This window comes from Mirounga angustirostris, unplaced genomic scaffold (assembly GCF_029215605.1).
Source record: "Mirounga angustirostris isolate CCGP_5_RB_7025 unplaced genomic scaffold, mMirAng1.0.hap1 SCAF_4, whole genome shotgun sequence".
NCBI lineage: Eukaryota > Metazoa > Chordata > Mammalia > Carnivora > Phocidae > Mirounga > Mirounga angustirostris.
In genome coordinates, this window is record NW_026991712.1 from 128,227,219 (window position 1) to 128,234,222 (window position 7,004).

General features: G+C 37.5%; 1 non-coding gene across 1 annotated transcript; it reads right to left on the minus strand.

Moving 5' to 3' along the window:
* Positions 1–104, minus strand: LOC123860624 (U6 spliceosomal RNA). The gene has a single exon (XR_006794752.1). It is a non-coding gene; the product is annotated as a U6 spliceosomal RNA (small nuclear RNA).
* Positions 105–7,004: the final 6,900 nt, after the last annotated feature.

Here is a 7,004-nt window from a genome sequence, read left to right on the forward strand (position 1 = left end):
AAAAATATGGAATGCTTCACAAATTTTCGTGTCATCCTTCTGCAGAGTTCATGCTAATCTCTGTATCGTTCCAATTTTAGTATATGTGCTGCAGAAGTGAGCACTCACCTAAAAATTTTAAGTGTCCAACAATACTCCTTGCCTGAAACAATTATATCATTAGGAATTGTAGAAGTTGTGATTTTTGTAATTTATATATAATTTCTTCTATATTTATTAGGTGGCATTCTTCTGTGAAGAATAACTTTCCCTCATCCACTGGTCCTTGTATTTCTTTCTAAAGAAGCAGGACACCGTTATAATTTAAAAAAATGATTATAGCAATTTTACATATAGAGAAAAACAAACCCAGCTGTAATCTCAACAGCTAGTAAACCAGTGTTAACAATTTGGTGTTTCTTTCCATTCTTCTTTCAAAGCCTATAAGTATATATATTACAAAATTTGATACATAGTTTTATATCCAGCCTTTTATAGTTAGTATTATATCATTTTATCAGTTCACTATGCTGTTAAATATTATTTAAAGTATTTTTGCTGGCTGTCTGCCCTCTCATAATTAGGATGTGGCATACTTTATTTCCCTATTCCCTTACAACGAGGGGGCCATATAACCTCGTTTGTCCAGGGCAGTTCTTATTGATGACTGTTGTCTTTGCAAAATTATTAAAGCACCCCCTTTTACTCCTGGCGTCATCTCAGTTTGGAAGACAAATTATATAGTCACCCTATCATCACTGTACTTGCAATTGACCATTTGGTGTTTTTAATTTTCTAATCTATTTACTCTTGCATAAATCTTTGGGTGCATTTCTTATTATTTCATGAGGATAAATTTCTAAAAGTCCTGCATCAGGCTCCCTGCTCAGTGGGAGTCTGCTTCTCCTTCTCCTTCTGCCCTACCCCCCCCCCCCCCGCTGCGCTCTTTCTCTTTCCCTTGCTCGCTCATGCTCAAATAAATAAAATCTTTAAAAAAAAAAAATAAATGTACAGAGTAATAGCAGCATTTTCCTTATCTAGCTTATTTGTCTTAAGCTGTGAGTTTTTGATAAAGAATTGCTTATTTAGCCTATTGGGAATAGTAAATGGTAAAAGTTTCTTGTTCAAGGTTACATAACCAAAAACAATTGAGTAGGAATTTGAACCTAGATCTGTCTGTCTTCAGTCTTATCCATGTGTCTTGCTGCCTCATGTAAGTACTGCCATCATGTACCCACTATTGCTAAATAGGCAAACAATGGGAAAATAAATATTTTCTCTCTGTGAGTTTTTAGTAATCATTTGGGATCTGTTTGATTGTTGCCAAGGTAATTCTTTATTTATTTTTATCCTCTGTAAATGGGATTGGCAGTATGAAATCAATGTATCGAAACATGCAGTTTAGGTCCTGGTACACAGTGGGTGCTCGATCTGTACTGATTTCCACCTATACTCACATTGGGTTATCATAACCATCTGCTAATGGGTCTGTGCAGGGCTTAAAGGAGAAGCAAACGAAGGGGGACCGATTACCTGTCCCTCTTTCTACTTTCCAAAGCTGCTCTCTCTGCTTTCCCTCAATGTTGATTCACACATTGAAGAAGGGAACAGGAGTCAAACAGACTCCAGGGCATTGACAAGTGAAAGAAACACAATTTAAGTCACTGCAAACGATGTTGATCCCTCTTTTTATCTTCTGTTTCAAAAGCTGTTTGTTCAGAATAAGAAAGCCATCTGCAAGCTGTGGAAATAGAACACTGCATATGTGGCTTAATTCCGGCTTGTTTGGGGACAGGTTCTAACTCGGAAACACAGGACTAGTGAGTGGGGAGAGGACGGACTGGGGAGAATATCATCCATAGATACTTGCCAGAGTCACTCCACCACTGCTGCCAAGTAAGTCTGAGTGACGGCGGGACGGTAGAAGGAATCTGGCTGACTCTTCTCTCCTAACCCAGAAGGAGGAGGATTGGCTGGAGTTTAGCAGCTAAATTCAACTTAGAACCTTAACTATGATCATTTCAGGAAGCATGGCTGAACTAAGGCTAGTTTTATTTAGGTTTTTCTTATTCTAAATAGTGGACTGCTGTGGAGGTTCTTGCAAGGAAAAGCAGAGAGACACTATGACAGAGTCACGTTTCCTCCAGAAGATACTAGACCAGGAAAGAAAAAAGAGTGGATGTGAAAGACAGGGAGTTCTCATCTATTCTTAACCTATTCTTAACTTCAAAGTGTGACACTTTAGGCTTTATAGTATTCTATGGTTTTTAAAACATTTTCACAAATATTAGCTCTTTGACCATTGTAACATGGCCTCAAGAGGCAAGTCAGGCAGATGTCCACATCTCAGAAGAAGAAATGAAACATCGAGAAATTGTGATTTTCCCCAGTTTTACAGAATTAGAGATGACAGGGGATCCTTGACGCCTACATCAGTGAGTTCTGCATTCCACCCCAATGCTTATATTGTTCCAGAGATTACACCTTTTCTCTGGTCTTAGACTTTTTGTTTTGTTTTGTTTTGTTGGCTTTTTAAGCTAGTCCATTTGTGAATAGTTGTTAAAGGAATGATTATGTGATTGCCTCCCCCAACTTCAGTGCAACATTTCAGAGTGTGCCTACCATGTTGTCTGAAATTTGGGTGCTACCGCTACTCTCTGTTTTTGTTATCCTCTTTTGTGTCCTTGTGTAAGGCTGAGCAGAGTTTATTGCTGTACATATATCACATTTGGAATTTATGATAGCTTTCTGTTAATGGGTTGGATATTATTGTGTTTCAACCTCTGTGACCCTATGTCAGGACAACTCAGCTTGGGGATATATTGCTGAGTTGTAATTTAAAAACCCTTGGCCATTCTCTCTGTCAAACAAACTTGAACATAAAACAGTGTTGTATTAAATAGGATGGAGTTAGGATTTCTTTTTCAGTAAACAATGGATGTTTGAAAAACAGCATATGCTTAAAATAACATGTGCACGCTCTCTCTCTCTCTCTCTCCTTTTTTCCCCCTTTTAGATTGGTCACAATGTATGAAAGCATAATACAAAGTGGGAAATGATCTCTTTTAGTTATCATGGTGCTATTTAAAAAAAAATCTTATTATATTTTGTTTACTGGAAATAATAACATCAAGCACTTATGTCTTAGTTACTTTTTAAAAATTTTAATTCCAGTATAGTTAACATACAGTGTTATATTAGTTTCAGGTGTACAATATAGTGATTCAACAATTCTGTACATTACTGGATGCTCATCATGATAAGTGTAATCTTAATCCCCTTCACCTCTTTCACCCATCCCTCCACCCACCACCCCTCTGGTAACCATCAGGTTGTTCTCCAGTTTAAGAGTCAGTTACCAATAACTTTCTGTGGTTATAGAAGATATTGTTTTCTAATTTTCTAACAAATGATTTTTTTTAAAGAATAAAAAACTGCTTCTATCAAATAACTCCTAAGAAAACAACTTTAAATCATTTTTTGTTTGTTTCTTTCCAGTCTTTCTCTGTTTTTGTTATTTTATTCCTTAATTTGTTTAAGAAATATTTATTGAGTACACAATATGGATCAATCACAGTGCTGGGCACGGGACATATTGAGGTATACAAGATAAGCAGCTTAACGGTTGTTGATAGAATGGGTAATAATAGGGGTGTTTGGGTGACTCAGTTGGTTAAGCATCAGACTCTTGGTTTCAGCTCAGGTCATGATTTCAGGGTCTTGAGATCAAGCAGTGGGTCAGGCTATGCAATCAGCATGGAGTCTGCTTGAGATTCTCCCCCTCTCCCTCTGCTCCTCTCTCTCTCTCTCTCTCTCTCTCTCTCAAATAAATACATTTAAAAAAAAGAATAGGTATTAATAACCATGGTAGTGAGTGCTACAAATGAGAAGTATAGGCTGCTGTACTCTACAGTGTGGACCTAATTTAGTTTTTCTAAATAAATTATTTAAGGGGCGCCTGGGTGGCTCAGTCGTTAAGCGTCTGCCTTTGGCTCAGGTCTCAGGGTCCTGGGATCAAGCCCCGCATCTGGCTCCCTTCTCTGCAGGAGGCCTACTTCTCCCTCTCGCACTCCCCCTGCTTGTGTTCTCTCTCTCGCTGTGTCTCTCTCTGTCAAATAAATAAATAAAATCTTTAAAAAAAAAGAAATTATTTAATATATACCTATGTAATGTATTTTAAATAATTGGGATCATATGATATATAAAATTTAGTATATTTTTTCTTAAAACTATATTGTGAATATTTTCCCATTTCTTTAAATATTCTTTGAGAATGCTCTTTCTTAAAAGATTAATTTATTTATTTCAAGGTGAGGGGAGTGGCAGAGGGAGAGAGAGAGAAAATCCTAAGCAGACTCCCTGCTGAGCGTGGATTCCCCAACACAGGGCTCAATCTCATGATCCTGAGATCATGACCCTGAGATCATGACCTGAGCTGAAATCAAGAGTCCGACGCTTAACCAACTGAGCCACCCACGCACCTCATAGAATGCTATTTTTAAGGGCTACATAATTTTCTACTGGATCTATATACCAAATTTATTAGAAATTGGAATATTTCCTGGAATTTAGACTTCTCATAAGCATCATTCATCCTGAGGTTTATAATGATCAAAAGCTCACATGGGGAAGCATATGAATTAATTTCTTTTTTTTTTAAAGATTTTATTTATTTATTTGAGAGAGAATGAGATAGAGAGAGAGAGCACATGAGAGGGGGGAGGGTCAGAGGGAGAAGCAGACTCCCTGCCGAGCAGGGAGCCCGATGCGGGACTCGATCCCGGGACTCCAGGATCATGACCTGAGCCGAAGGCAGTCGCTTAACCAACTGAGCCACCCAGGCGCCCTGAATTAAATTTCTTTTAATTATGTCTGCCTTGTACCTTTTGCTTTAAAAGAATCAGGACTTAGAATTTATGGGTCCTGGAGATAAAAAGGTAGTTATAGCACTCCTTGCTTTAATAACCTCGCTGTCACTGCTTTACGATATTTGGGAAATCTCAGAGAATTAAAATAGAAGGGATGGCAAAATGATGGCTGAGCTCTCATGGCCCTTCTGGACTCCAAGTTGAGAGTTCTTCCTGGACTTAGTGTAGGTACTTAGCTGATTGTGGGGAACTTAGGGACAGGAAGAGACATTGTTGAAAATAAACTTTTTAAAGAGAAGGTGACTCCACAATTGTTGATGTTTGGAAAGCATTTTCTTTGATATTTATTTATGAGTTACTTGCCTTTTGTTTTTCCTTTCCCAATTTTTTCTTCTCCTTGTTTTAATGTGTTCCTGTGTGCTCCCACCTTGTTTTGCATGGCATGCCTTCTATTTATCTGAGATCATTTCTTTTGTGCGCGGGTCAGACCTATTGTCAGATGTCTCACTGGGGTGAAAGTCATCCAAACATAAATCTTTTTTTTTTTGCTCTCTTACTTTCCCCCTCCTCTTTGTGTGTTGCCATTTTCTTCTCCACTTTTGCATTCCTTCTTTTGTTTTCTTGAGCTACTCGTCCCACCTCCATTCCTCCTTAACTTTCGTGGGTCATAAGTTCTCTTTTACACTCAGTGGTATAGCTGCTTCTTTTCATTCTACTGTGCTTTGGTATTCTGTGCTGCCTCTCTCTTTCTCCCTTCCTCTCTCTCTCAGTGTATTTAATATGTGTTTCACCTTGGCTCTGCTCGTTTGTGCTTCTGAATTGCTGCAGCAGCTTCTCACACATCGTATGTAGACTCAGGGAAAGGAAAGGGAAAGGACAGATGTTGTAGTCACTAATGGAACAGCAGCTCCAAATGCAGATTCACTTAGGAAAGGGACTAACTGAAAAAGGAAATTTCCCTAAGATGTTTCTCCTATTAAGAAGTTCCCTGTCTGGGACTGTGTCACACTAGAAAGCTTTTGCACAGTGAAGGAAACCATCAACAAAACAAAAAGGCAACCTACAGAATGGGAGAAGATATTGCAAATGATAAAGCTGGTATGTGGTCAAAATCCAAAATATTTAATAACTCATAACTCAATCACAAAAAAACAAATGATCAAATTAAAAGATGAGCAGAAGACCTGAATTGACATTTTTTCAAAGGAGACATATAGATGGCCAGTGGGGATGTGAAAAGGTGCTCAGCATCACTAACCATCAGGGAAATGCAAATCACAACCACAATGAGATATCATCTCATGCCTATCAGAATGGCTATTATCAAAAGACAAGAAATAACAAGTATTGGCAAGGATGTGGAGAATAGGGGATCCTTGTACAGTATTGGTGGGAATGTAAATTGGTAAAGCCACTATGGAAAACAATATGGAGGTTCCTCAAAAAAGTCAGAAGTAGAAATACCATATGACCCAGCAATTCCACTTCTAAGTATTTAACCAAAGAATACAAAAACACTAATTTGAAAAGACATATGCAAACTTATGTTCACGGCAGCATTATTTACAGTAGCCAAGATATGGAAGCAACCTAGGTGTCCATAGATAGATAAATGGATTGTGTATATACTTGTGTGTGTGTGTGTGTGTGTGTGTGTATATATATATATATATATATATATATACCTACATATATACACAATGGCATATTACTCAGCCATAAAAAGAATGAAGTCTTGTCATTTGCAACAACATAGGTAGACCTAGGGGGGTACTGTGCTATAAGTGACATAAGTCAACTAGAGAAAGACAAATACTGTATAATTTCACTTATATGTGGAATCTAAAAACATAATAAATGAACAAACAGAACAAAAAAGAAACAGACTTATAGATACAGAGAACAAACTGATGGTTGCTAGAGGGGAGGGGTTCGATGAAATAGGTGAAGGGGATTAAGAGGTACAGTTGTCCAGTTATAAAATAAATAAGTCTAGGGAATGTAATGTACAGCATGGAGAGTATAGTCAGTAATATTGTTAACAACTTTGGTGATAGACAATAACTAGACTTGTTGTTGTGACCATTTCATAATATATTTAAATATCGAATCACTGTGTGATACACTCAAAAATAATACAATATTGTATGTTAGTTA